Raw genomic sequence first — 10,881 nt, forward strand, 5'->3', positions numbered from 1 at the left:
CTCTCCTGACTGAACAGGGATGAAAAGTTGCCCTAAAAAGATTAGCTTAAACTGGGAACTTGGGGAAAACATGGAGAGAAAGGGGGTAGTTGAGGATGAGGCAAGCCATGTGACTTTTTCTTTACCACATCAACTCCTGCCTTTAGTCATGTGTCTATCCAAAGATGGCGGAGTCAAGCACGCAGTCTCCTTTCCTTTGCATATTATTTCAACAACAATACACCAAGTGCTGCTAGAACTTCAGATTCTCAACCCTCTCCCAGCCGCAAAATGGCCCTTGCTACCTAATGGCTCATCACCACCGATAACAGATTCTCTGCATTCTCAACCACAGTTCTATAAAATATTTTGTGAAATTCCCTATTGCAGACATTGCATTCAGCTCTGTCTAGGACACAAAACTGTAGGTAAGGTAGAGGTGAGTAAGTCAGGGTCTGCAAGCCTGGAATTTACAATCTAGTGAGAGAGCAGGCAGGGGAGACGAATAACTACATAATAGCCATCTCACATGTGATCCTCTATAGCTACCCTGAATCATGTGCTAGAAAATGCCCTGACAGCCGTTTTACAGCCAGTGCAGAAGTGGCCTCAGGGAGACTGAGTTCTCCTAATGACCACCTTGAACCAAACCACCATGGTTCCAAGTCTATTGGTTCCTAACCAAGTAGAGGAGGTCGAAGTGGCAGCGAGGCTCTCAGAGAGAATGGCATGTCTCTGTGCCATCTCTGTGCCAACCTTTGTTTGAAGCGGGGGGGGGGGGGGAGGGGGGGAGCGGGGGGAAAAGGGTGTGGACGAGAGCCAGGAATAGACTACCACAAGGGCTGGCACAGAAATCTGCGGCCCTTCTACATGGCGTTCTATGCTGCTGACTGAACATGGACCTGGGCTTTGGAAACCAGAGGAGTGGAGGCTAAGTTTGCTATTGTGCCGTGAAACTTGAGACCCACACTCTTTATCCCCAGAAATGTCATCCAGATGGAAGGCAGAGAGGGGAATACTGAGAGCAAAGGATTGCGTGATGAACAAGAAGAGCTGGCCGGGGTTCGCTGTAAAAGCAATTAGGAAGCACACTCAGAACTGAGACCGCTGACATTATTAAATATTGCATCCAGAAGTTGTTGTGTGTTTGATAAATCCTTTAAGGAAGAAGATGAGGAAAAAAGAATCAGAAAAGACACCTTTGGAGGGAAGCTAATAAATTTAATGGGAGAAATCAAGCAAAATTTAGACTAAGCAACCCAGACATCCATTAGGAAACTGTTGATAGAAACATGGAAATTAAAATAGATCCACTTAAATAAATGCCTAAGGGCCTCTTATTTGCCATCATGTGCCGGGGCTGGCAAAGCCCTATCACAGTGACCAGGGTACAGCTCTGGGCCTGGAATGCAGCCAGTGAACTCCACTCCACTGTACCATCACCTGACAGCAGGGCGGAGTATGTTTAGGAAACTATTGTCCAGTCCAAAGTCTAGAAAGAGGTGAGTCAAGGGGCCAGGAATGAGGGTGTTAGCCAGCTCTGTCCAGGGAAAGGGACGCTGGCTCCAGTTACTTTATGTCTCCATGCAAATGAATGGATTGGTGTTCTGGCGTGCGTGCCCCTGGGATCTGACAACCCAGAGAATCCGAAGAGTCTAGAAGGCAACAATTCTCACTGGCCCTATGTATATGTCTTCGATGCATAGGGACTGGGCCAGCGAAAATTCTTGCCACATTCTTTAAATATAAATAGAATATATTGTTTAAAATCTGTAACACAAAAATTAAGTAGAAAGGATAGAATCTAAATGGCGTATTTGGACACTAATCAAAGGAAGAAGGACACAACTTAAATTAAGCACTTTCTTGGTCTCAGCATTCTCTGTGTTATACGTGGCTCTTAGGAACAAGTGTGGAGATCTGATGGGCAGAACACTCTGTGGCCAGCCTATGATGTGAGGGCACAGACTCAGAAAGCGTTACTTGATGCTACTATCAGAGGAAGCGGTACTGCATATGTACAATGTGTTCTCGGTTTAATAAATTTGTCTAAGGCAGATGACGACAAGGTATGGCTGTCAAGGGTCAACACCCCCCTCCCTACAGAAAGTGATGGAGTTGGAGAGATACCATGAAGGGGAAGAAAGAGATGTACAACCCAGAAAGGCATGCGGATAGTCATGGTACGTGGAACACCGTAAAGGCTAAGGATCAGAGGACAAACAGGAAAATAAATATTTCAAGATTTTTAAATTAGTTTTTAGAGAGAGAGAAAGGGAGAGGGGGAGAGAAATATCAATGTGAGAGCAAAATATAGATCGGCTGCCTACTGGACACCCACTACCGTGGATGGAGTCAACAACCAGGGCATGTGCCCTGACAGGGAATCAGACAGGCAACCTTTCGGTGCATGGGACGATGCCCAACCTACTGAGCCACATCAGCCAGGGCAAATAGGAAAATCTTATCTCAGGGGATAGAAATTTGAGAAAATTGAGGACTTGAAGCAATCCTCAGGAAATGCATTTCAACTGTCTAGAGTAGACTCAGATTCACATCTATAAAATAAGAAAGTTGGATTAGACAATTACCAAGATCAGAGTCAACTTGAAAATTTCATTACTAAATGATATTTAAGAATCTGCAGAAAGCAGGAGAATTAGGCCAAGGCAGAGAAATGTCTTCTGTGACAAACTACATTAAAAGCAATAAAAAGCCCCTACCCCAGAATTTGAGCCACAAATGGAGCAGCATGCGATTTATGAACAAAGATTGTCTGAAAGCTGGTTCTATGGAATCAAGAAGAAGCAGCCACAATACAAGGAAAGGATGATGGAAGGGAGAGAAAGCGAAAGGAAAACAAAATAATTTGAGACCTTATAGTTAAAATGAATCATATTTAGTATCTCAACTTTTTATTGGTTTTAAGGGAGGAAAAAGAAATTCAGTTGTCTCAATTTAAAAAAAAGTTGTGAGCACAATTTTAAAGCACTTCACAAATATACAATAGTTACTATATTTGTTATCATTTAATAGTTCAATGGGAACGTAGATTCTTGGAATTCCTAGTGCACTCAGCACTTACTTGGGGACATTTGAATATATGTATACTACAAAAGCAGTAGTTGACAACCAAAATCATAGATGGTCTCTTGAAACAACTAATGTGACAAAATAATAATCTTGAAATAATGATGGTAACAATTAGGAGGGCCAAACAGCCCCAAATGCAAAAGAACAAGATGAAGGTACCAGAAGAGCTTACATTTTTAGTGTCTTTAAGGTCATTATTAGTATGAACATTAGTGCAAATTTATGAAAGGTTTTACTAAGCTCTTGGAAATGGCCCATGCTTTCATCAAGATTACAGAGCAGGAGAGAATGCATTTCAAGACTGAAATAAATGGTAATCATGCAATTGTCAAACATCTTAGGTATTAGATAGCTCTAGCACTCGTTTCTAAAGAACATGTGCCAATTTTCTGGGAATTAGAGTACTTAGTTATCTTCTTGATGCTTCCATCCCTGCTCCTGTCATCTTTGCACAGATCAGCAATGAGATATGATGAAAGTTTTCCTGCATTACAGAGTGTCTACCCTGCTGCACTCTATCTGCTGTCGCGATGACAGGCAGCTGCACCTCACCAAGAAGTAGCCTAAATATTTAATAAGCCAGGAAAGTCATTCCTCAGTTGTAATGCAGACCCACTAGACGGTCAGAAAAGATCACCTCTGTTTGTTTTAAACTGGGGATAGATTGCTAAATATTTAATGAGGGCAACAGTATTCAGCTCTGTGAGAGGCCAAGCAAGGGTCAGGGTATGGCTGCCTGCTGTTCCCTGCAATTTCAGACTCCCTCTGGTTCACTAAAGGTGGAAGATAGCAAGGGCAAACCAAGACAGTCTCCAGCAGCACCCTTTGTAGCACAGTGTATGTGGAAAGAAAAATGGGAGGACACATGCCTGTCTGGCTAAAGCAATGTTAGAATTAGGAGCGATCTTTCGGGGAAAATGAGTAGGCCTAGCATTTATTCACAGTTCATCACCCTTAATCACAAAGATGGGGAGAATAATAGTGCTAGGAAAGATGTGCAATAAAAAAAATCCTGCCGAAACCGGTTTGGCTCAGTGGATAGAGCGTTGGCCTGTGGACTGAAAGGTCCCGGGTTCGATTCCGGTCAGGGGCATGTACCTGGGTTGCGGGCACATCCCCAGTGGAGATGTGCAGGAGGCAGCTGATCGATGTTTCTCTTTCATCGATGTTTCTAACTCTCTATCTCTCTCCCTTCCTCTCTGTAAAAAATCAATAAAATATATTTAAAAAAAAAATCCTGATTGTGATTATGCTGGGAAAGAGATTTTTTTACATCAGTTGATTCCATTATTTATTTGCGGTATTAGGTTCCTTCTATATTTGAACAATCCTAGTCCAAGAAAAGAGTACCTTTGTTCCTCATAGCCAGATTCCATCTTTAACTGATTTAACATCTGTTGCACTAATATGGGTGAGAGTTGATATTGGCTTGGACAAGGACGGTAGCAGTAGAAGTGGAACCAAGAGGCACTTTCTGATTGATGGAATGTGGAAAATAAATTTTTAAACAAGCATCCGGGATGAATCAAAGATATTTCCAAACCATTTTGGCCAGACCATTTACTGAGATGGAAAGGGAATGAGAAAACACAGTTTTAAGAGGAATATAAAGAGTATAGTTTTAAATGATGTTAAATTTGAAATGCCTTTTTAAAAATATATGTATTTTTATAGATTTCAGAGAAGAAGGGATAGAGAGAGAAAAACATCAAAGATGAGAGAGAATCATTAATTGGGTGCCTCTTGCATGCCCCTACTGGGATCCATGCCTGCAACCTCGGGCATGTGCCCTGACCAGGAATCGAACCATGACCTCCTGGTTCATAGGTCAAACACTCAACCACTGAGCCACACCAGCTGGGCTGAAATGCCCTTTAGATAACTAGACCTAGCTGTCTCCTGCACAGTTGGGTACACTGAGTGCTGTCTGCATAAATTTGAGATCACCATTATAGGGGTGGAATAAAATGAAACCAAATTGCCTGGGGAATAATTCTGAAGACCGAGCCCTGAGGCACTTCAATATCTAGTGGGTCAGGAGGTGGAAAAAACCCTCAAAGAAGACTGAGGACTAGTCCTTCAGTTTGTCTCTGTGACTGCAAGGTGGCTGCTGCCAACACAGCAGTGTCTGACTGAAGAAGAGTGGCACAGGGGAGAAATGCCAACATCCCTTCTCACATGTCCTTGTTTCCAGGTGGGAAAGCGTCCCATCCAGCAGACTTCCTGTCAGTCCCACGGGCGAGGGTTCTATCACATGCGTATGTCCTTGAGGGAAGATTAGCTGGCAAAGTGAGAACCTGGCACTTTCAACACCTTTGTGGGAGGCAAACTCTATGATAATGAAGACGGAAAGATTAGCCTTTGGGTTGGCTCTCAACAGTGCCAGTCCCAAAGGTAGAGATACTGATTAATTGTAGACAAAATTAACAAGTAGGAATTTAAATTTTTAAAGATGACTACTTAAAATAGAACAACGTGCCTAGCTTCTTTACTTTGGATGGACAGGAAGGACAATTTAGGAAACTGAGATTCAGAGAGGATAAGTGACTTGTCCAAGGTCAGGCAGTTATGGCAGAGAGAGAACTAGCACTTGAGATCTGGATGCCTCAGCCAGCACTGTCCACAAAACAGCCAGCCCTTTGATTTATTGCTCTTACAGTTATACCCCATGGTTTATTACTACCATCAATGAATAGTCTTTCATGAATAGTCCTTCTATGTTACACACACACACACACACACACACACACACACACACACACACACCAATCTGCTGATTCATTGTCATAAGGCAGTGATGGCGAACCTATGACACCTCTGACACACGAACTCATTTTTTTGGTTGATTTTTCTTTGTTAAATGGCATTTAAATATATAAAATAAATATCAAAAATATAAATCTTTGTTTTACTATGGTTACAAATATCAAAAAATTTCTATATGTGACACGGCACCAGAATTAAGTTAGGGTTTTTCAAAATGCTGACATTCCGAGCTCAAAAGGTTCGCCATCACTGTCATAAGGCATTTATTTTATTCTTCAGGAGCACTGATAAAGTTACCTTGTTCTATCAGTACTCCCACCCATCTTCCGTGGACCCAAGCCATGCATTCATACAGTACTCGAGGAACAGTCTGTGACCAGGAACTAGAAAAAGCTGGTAAGTCCATATGAATATAAAGTCTATGACCGTGGTATCAGCTTTACCAACCATCAAATTCTCACATCTCTCAGAGTTACCAATACCCATCTTGTTCTCCATTCTTATCTCAGAATCACTGTTAACTGCATCCAATATTTTCCCCCTTCAATTGTGTTTCTTCTCTTTTTTTATCAAAGTAATATATATATATATGTGTATATATATATTACTACATATATACACATATATACATATATATATATATATACACATAGCATTTACCATTTTAAGGGTATAATTCAGTGTCATTAAGTACATTCACATTATTGTGCGACCATCACCATTGTTTATCACCGGAACTTTTTAATCATCCCAAACAGAAACTGTACCCATTCAAAAGAACTCCCCATTCCCTCCTGCCCACCAGCTCTGTGGTAACTACGATTCCACTTTCTGTCCCAATGAATTTGCCTATTCTAGATACCTCATATAAACAGCATTCTATAACATTTGTCATTTTGTGTCGGGCTTACTTCACTTAGCACAATATTTATCCATGTGGCAGTATGCATCAAAATTTCATTCCTTTTTTATGGCTGAATAATATTCCATTGAATGTACATACCAATTTGTTTACCCATTCATTTGCTCATTGACACTTGGGTTGTTTTTACCTTCTTTCATCTAGTCTTCACATTGTTAAGACTGGAGGATTTGTCTCCCCTTTATTTATTCTTATTCACCCAGCCCTTGTTTGTTCCTGGCCTCTTTACCTTACTATCTGCAAACTACCAATCATCTCCATGAATTATTCTCATTCCCTCATTTTTAGATACAAGTCTTCTCTTTCTCATATATGATTTTGAACACTTCATCTTCCAACTCAGAAGGTAACTCCTAGTTGCTTCTCAATTCACACATATAAGAACAGCCAGTGACAAACTTCACCCCCCACCACCACCACCTTTGTCCTAATTCAACTGGATTTATTTCAGTCTGTACTCTGGTTCATGTAAACCAAATATTTAACCAATATTTACATATGATCAACCCACTCCCATAAAATAGATCTTTCCCCCCAGCTGGAATCCCTTTGTCTTTTTCCAACCATTTTCTCAAATGCACCTAAAACATTTCCTTAAATGTTTAAAAATCATTTTCTTTAAGAGTCTGTGATAAGTCTCAGTTGTCACTAATTGTACCAACAATGTTCTTGGTGTTTCAAAGAGGAACTGCCTACTTGTGGAGATGGATGGAACTAACTGTAGAAGGCTACATGGTTATTGTGCAAGTAGGAACTTGGATTAAGAGTGTAGTAATCATGTTTTTTTATTTTATAATGTTCTGACATTTTGGGAGCCTTGCTGGTAGAGAAAGAAGTCCCTGATTGCCGGGGTCCAACCCCAGCAGGTCCAGGGGTCCCCAAAGGTGTGGACGGAGTCGGCGAAGAAGGAACGTCACAGAGGCAGCGTTCAGTTGACCATCATAGCTGGGTTCGCTTGTCAGGGTCTCCAGCCAGGTTCTGTAGCCAGGATCTCCAGCCCGGATCTCCAGAGAGGTTCTGTTTCGGATCTCCAGCGAGGTTCTGTAGCCATGTTCCCTCGCTAGGTTCTCCAGCCAGGTTCTGTCCAGGCTCTCCAGTCAGGTTCAGTGTCCAGGTTCCAGTCAGGTTCTCCTGCCAATCTCTGTAGTCAGGTTCAGTCCAGGATCCCTTGCCATGTTCTCCCGCTAGGCTCTGTCTCTAGGCTCCGAGGCCAGTCCCGGTCCAGGATCCTCTGGCATGCTCTCGCCAGCGAAGTTCTTCTGTCTCTAGGCTCCGTGTAGGTTCTGTCTTCTGAATTCTGTCTCCTGAGTTCTGAGTCTTTCTGTCTTGTTACAACTGTATTTATACCAGTTGATTCAATCCTATCAATCTCTATTACAAAGGTTAGGGCGTTTCTTATCTCCATTCCAGGGAGAAAAGATTATGTAGTTTAAGCATGATTGTTCGTAGTTAAAGGGATTAATTACCCGCCTGGCACTTAGTTGAGGGGTTTTATTCCCTCCCTAACTTCAGGGGAAAATCCCTACCTGGGGATTCAACCTTTCTCGGAGAGGTGACTTTGGTTAAAACACAGCGCCAAGAAGGTGAGCAAACATATTAAGAAAAGTATGCCATATATGCCAGGTCCCTTGAAACAGCAAGGATGGACCGGCTCCCGGCAAATTCCCCCTTTTTTATTTTTTAAAAGCAAGCATTAAAAAGAAAAACCTGAAACGCTCTCTTGTATCCATTTTAAGAGTAGGATTGGCGCTTTCTGCTATTACCTGAGTCCTGATCTATCACCCCAGGGAGAGCTTGCCAATCCTGCACTTTCCCGGGGTGGAAAGGCTGCAGTGGGGTTGAGGATAAGGCTCCTTGGGCCTACCTTCTCCCATGCCTCTACATTTACCTTTCCGGCACCTTTCCTTCCTCAGAAAAGCATGGACGTATTTCTTGTATAAAATGTTCTGTCTGACTGGGAGTAACCTTAATTCTTCTGCTAACAAGCATATATGTTAAAAGATCAATACGGAGTCTTTTTTCTTTAGACTCAGTATGGCACATCTTCTTAATCTAAAGATCAATACAGAGTCTTCTTTCTTTGGACTCAGTATGGCACATCTTCTCAATCTAAGAATCAATACAGAGTCTTCTTTCTTTGGACTCAGTATGGCACATCTTCTCAATCTAAGTTCTGTACTATCCACCTTCTTACCCTACTTATCCTCTATAGGGGGGTCTGTAGCACCCTGGTGGAGTCCTATCCGTCCCGAGTGTGGGGTTCTCAATGGGGGGGGCTTACCTAAGGGAATCCTGTTCCAGGGGTTCCCAAAGGTGTGGACGGATTCGGCGAAGACTATCCACCCTCTTCCTACGGTGGAGTCTGATCCGTCCCGAGTGTGGGGGTTCTCAATGGGGGAGGGGGGCTTACCTAGGGGAATCCTGTTCCAGGGGTTCCCAAAGGTGTGGACGGAGTCGGCGAAGACTATCCACCCTCTTCCTATGGTGGAGTCCTATCCATCCCGAGAGTGGGGCTTATGTAGGGGTCCCTGTTCGGGCGCCAGATGCCGGGGTCCAACCCCAGCAGGTCCAGGGGTCCCCAAAGGTGTGGACGGAGTCGGCGAAGGAATGACACGGAGACAGCGTTCAGTTGATCAGCAGCCTAGCCAGGATCTCTAGCCCGGATCTCCAGCCAAGTTCTGGTCTGGATCTCCAGAGAGGTTCTGCTGTTTATTGTCTTGTTACATCCGTATTTATACCAGTTGATTTTAATCCTGTCAATTTCTATTACAAAGGTTAGGGCGTTTCTTATCTCCATTCCAGGGAGAAAAGATTATGTAGTTTAAGCATGATTGTTCGTAGTTAAAGGGATTAATTACCCGCCTGGCACTTAGTTGAGGGGTTTTATTCCCTCCCTAACTTCAGGGGAAAATCCCTACCTGGGGATTCAACCTTTCTCGGAGAGGTGACTTTGGTTAAAACACAGCGCCAAGAAGGTGAGCAAACATATTAAGAAAAGTATGCCATATATGCCAGGTCCCTTGAAACAGCAAGGATGGACCGGCTCCCGGCACCTGATAGGGCTAGCTAATTCCTAGAGATAGTGAACAACTCACCTGCAAATATTTTCATGTACAAACCAACCAATTCCAAGTCCATATCCCCGACCACCTCCTTTATCTAACTCTCACACACCAAGCCCTAAATATTCCTCCTGCCCTAAATCAACCCAGGGCCAAGTACCAGAAAACCAGAGACCACCCTGACAGCCCAGAGCCCACTAACATTAGTCAAACTAGCTAATCTTTCCTGCCTTGCCTTTCCTGCAGGAAACACAATGAAGGCTCTGGGCCATGCTTTCTTTGTGATCCTTCTGTTTCCCCATGTGGCCCTGAGTGGCCTCCTTCCCCCACCCCACCCCTTCTCTTGGGAACTATCAGTAATAAATTCCTCTTTCAATGGCATTTGCCTCTTGTGTCACCATTTGTCACCTCCATAAATTAAAAATCCTGTGGGTACAACTGAGAAACAAAGGGACAGTCAAAACCACTAATGGTATCCAAACATTCTGAAGGGGAGCGAGGAGCGTGCAAAGGTTCTTCTATCAACTGGCCCTCCCTAACAGAACGCAAAAGCACGCTGTGCAGGAAAGAGTTACCATTAGCAGACCGGGTGCTATCTTTAGAAAGTCCTGCTTAGAAAGCTGGCCCTTGGCTGGTGTCTGGGAACTTAGATTTTGGGAGGGTTCCTATCATTAACCGCTAGGAGTGCCTCACTGTCTCTAAACTATTTGTACAAACAACGTGGTTTATGATAAACATACTTTCCTTCTGGGAGTTAGGAATTTGGGTATCTGCCAGGCAGAAGGTGACCCCAATAAAAACCCTGGACACTGGGTCTCTAATGAACTTCTCTGGTTTGTAACATTTCACATGTGCTGTCACATCCCATTGTGGGGAGAATTAAACACCCCTATGTGGCTGCACTGGGAGAGGACCTTTGGAGGCTTGCACCTGGTCTCCCTGGATCTGCCGCATGCATTTTTTTCTCTTTGCTGTTTGGGCTTTTGCTGTAGTAAATCATCACCATGAGTACAACTATGAGCTGAGTCCTATGAGTCATGACAGCCATTCTTCCCGTTC

Source organism: Myotis daubentonii, chromosome 6 (assembly GCF_963259705.1).
Source record: "Myotis daubentonii chromosome 6, mMyoDau2.1, whole genome shotgun sequence".
Classification (NCBI taxonomy): Eukaryota; Metazoa; Chordata; class Mammalia; order Chiroptera; family Vespertilionidae; genus Myotis; species Myotis daubentonii.